Source organism: Suncus etruscus, chromosome 4 (genome assembly GCF_024139225.1).
Source record: "Suncus etruscus isolate mSunEtr1 chromosome 4, mSunEtr1.pri.cur, whole genome shotgun sequence".
Classification (NCBI taxonomy): Eukaryota; Metazoa; Chordata; class Mammalia; order Eulipotyphla; family Soricidae; genus Suncus; species Suncus etruscus.
The window spans coordinates 34,575,696-34,579,437 of record NC_064851.1 but is presented as its reverse complement, the minus strand read 5'-3'; positions in this window follow the sequence as shown (position 1 = coordinate 34,579,437).

The window sequence follows — 3,742 nt, the reverse complement described above, 5'->3', positions numbered from 1 at the left end:
TCTTTCTTTCTTTCTTTCTTTCTTTCTTTCTTTCTTTCTTTCTTTCTTTCTTTCTTTCTTTCTTTCTTTCTTTCTTTCTTCTCTTTTTTCTTTCTTTCTTCTTTCTTTCTTTTTCTTTCTTTCTTTCTTTTTTCTTTCTTTTTGTGTGTGATGAGTATGCATGTTAATAAATGGTCTGAGAGACAACTCTTTTTTTTTCTTTATTTAAACCATTTGGTTTACAAAGTTCTTCATCGTCGGGCTTCAGAAATACAATGTTTCAGAGCCAATGCCAACTAGATTCAACCTTCCTCTACCAATGTTCTCACAGTGCATCTCATGGCACCACCCCCTGCCCCCCAAAGACAATACTATTATTACATAAGTATCAAAGTATAATTTCAAGATTCTGGATGTATACCATACTACATATAGATATAGCATGGTGAAGCAGTTTATTGGGACTACTGACATATATATGTAGTTTATGATTGACTTGAAAATATTAATCAACACTTGGCTATAAATACATCTGTAAGTTCATGTTAACCGAACAGGTTAATGTTATCTTGTTTGCTAAAACAGATATTTTGACTATTTAATAAGAGGATGCTATACTATGAACTTAGAGACATATTATATACCACCCATACAGTGATTCAGAACACGGGCTCAAGCTTGTCTTGATCATTTAATAGCTTTGGAATCTGTCAGTTTCTTAACCTTTTCTTGGATCCATTTTAGTCTCCTTCCATATAAAATGCAGGCAACAAGACAAGTAGCAGAGGATTCTTTGGACTATTAAATGATTTTTATGTCAAAGGCCCTTAGAGTGATATATATAAAAGACATTCCACAATTTTTAGTTATCTGTATATGTCTCTATAGCAAATACAAATTCTCAGTTGATTCTACTAATTCAATCCAAGAAGTATCAGATTTTCTAAAGTTTTTATAAATTATTTAAATTTTTATAAATTATTCACAGTTTACCTAATGGATTTGTTATCATAAATTCATTGTGAATTCATGTGAATAGTAGTTAACTATTCACAAATGAGCATATCCTGGCCCAACAGTTGAGAATAAAAAAAGTAATCATAAAACTCCCAATTAAAGGGGGACTATAGTTATGGATGTACAAGTGCAATGCAATGATTGATTTTCTATGGGGGTGGTCAAAGAAATAATATGTTGACACCTATTAGGAAGCCCAACAGATAAATATCTTCTTCATGTCTCTGAATAGAGGTCAAGCCACACTATTGTGAGGTCAAAACTTATATGTGATAGAAAACTTCTATTTGCATGAAATGAAATAAGATTTTACTAGTTCAAGGTAAGTTAGGCTCCCAAAGGTTTTTAAGTATGATCTATTTTTAGATAGACTCATTTTGGGTTTCTGGGGAAATTCACCTCCACAAAGGGCCCTATAAATTGTCTTTAGGGAAATAAAATCTGACTCTTACTTAGTGTTCAAGCACTGACTGACACAGAAGTGTTCGATGTTCTATCTATGGTGGTAACTTCCTTGCTTGCATAGTCTTGGCTTTTCACTTTAACACCAGACACAATAATTGACCTCAGAAATGTACCACTTTTGCCTATGGTCCCTGATTTTTTAGCCTGTTTTTTCCAAGTTAGACTATGGTAGTCTCTGACAGGCATGCTGCTGTTTAATCCCCCAAAGTGCCCAATACTTCATTCAGAAAATTCCATTTTAAGATTGGCCATACATTTTCTGAAACTTCCTTCTGGAACCAAGGGAGACTTCAGATGTGAGTTATTTCTGTGCCTGCTTCTTGTATACATAAAACAGTGTTCTGTTGAAGCTGCTTCTTTTCAGACCATCATCTCCATCTTAAGTTCTAAGAAATCATGAGAATGAAACTCCCTTGTGTGAATGATTCCTAAAATTATCTGGGATCTCTGTTCCACTGAAGCTTTGGGTTCAGGCTCAGTTCAGGACATTATACTCTTGCTTCCCTCTTACTCTGTCTCACCAGGGTCCCTGCTTTTTTCTCTCTAATGTTTTGGAAAATTAGTTTTGGATTATGGTCTACATATTCTGTATTCTGTGACTTATGGTGAATCTTTCTTTCTTCAGTTCTCTGCCCTCTTAATATTTTAAAGGAATAGTTAATATTTAAAGCAAAGCTTCCTTTTTTTCTTTCAGCAAACCTGGCTATCACAAGTGAATGCCTTGGCTCTTCACAACTGTTGCCTGTGAAATTAGCTTCAAGAGCATGTTTTGGAATTCAAAACCTGAACATTGTCTCCTTTGTTCTTGGCTGGGTTCTGCCCTTCCCCTGAAGCAATGAATATTATGACTCAACAGGCGGGCATGATTATGGAACCAATGAACTAATGGGAATTAAAAATACAGAAGAGCAAGTTTCAAAATCATGCAATCTTTGTCCCCTCTTTTTTTAAAAGTTAATTAGCAAAAAAAAATGTTTTTACTAACAAAGTAGTATTGGACACATCTAACATTACATACATAAATTTGCCAAACACCAACTTACAGTAGGTCGCAGAAATATAAAAGCTGTAACATTCAAAAACAGGTGAAGCTGTATCATCACCCAGATTCACAGGACGAGTGAACATTCCAACCTCAGCAAAAAAAAAAAAAAAGGCTTTGCCTCTGTCTGCAATAAACAAGGTTGTTCAAGAGAGAGGTGAAGGGAAGGACAATGAGGAAGGCTGACAGACATGACAGAAGCCAAGGATTTTTTTTAAATATCCCATGTGACAGTCCATGAGCTGATCAACCATAGTTATATAGTGATGCTTTCCAATATCACCTTAGAAATTAACATTCATTTTTCTAGCCCTCCAATGCTAAAGTTTTTCCTTATTTTATTTTTGATTTAATTCTCTTTGTGAAAAAGATTTAAGTAACCCAATTTCCCACTGAAATTGAACGCTGAAGTTCACTTACTTTTTTAAAGCTTCAAAGCAGCAGTGATAGATAGAAAGAAAGCAAATTCAGACCTCACCTGTACATTAGGAGAATTATTTATATTATTCATTCTCATACAAAAATTTCTTCTTTATACTCTTCTTTCAAAATTACTCCTAATTTTTGGGAGAATGGTATGAGTATTAGATCACCTGAAATGGTACTCACAGGTTACTCCCTGTTAGATGCATAGGGTTGTTCCAGCAAAGCTCAGAGAAAAATCTGATGCTGGATCATCAAACTGAGATCTTCTGAATTAAACCATGTATTGAAGTATATTGAGCTATCTTCTATCCCTTAAACTATTTTTAGGGGTCATCTTTACTAGTGCCCAGGGGATCCTGGTGTTCCAGAAACTCTAACCTCAGCACATGCTTGGCATATGTTCTCCCAACAGAGCTGTTTCTCAGCTCTCACTCTTGTTTTTATTTCACAATTTAAAATTATTTGATATTTATTTTTCCCAAATACTGATGGAATGCGATTTTTATAATTCATGCAGCCTTCTCCTCGCATTATTCATGATATGATGTGTTAACCTTATTGAATATTATGTTTTGTTCTATGTTTGATCTATTCTATAAACTGAAGAGGCTGGCATTCTTCATGTATATCATGGAATATGTCTATTTGCTAGCCAGTGTTTACTTCCTAAAGAAGACATTCAATCTTTGTCACATTTCGACTCCCACCCAAGGTAACTGCTGTCTTTACCAACTGTCAAACTCATTCCTTCTAGAAGAATCCTTTTCAAAGATTGTTGTCCCTATTCATGTGTTAGATCTGACAAACTATCTT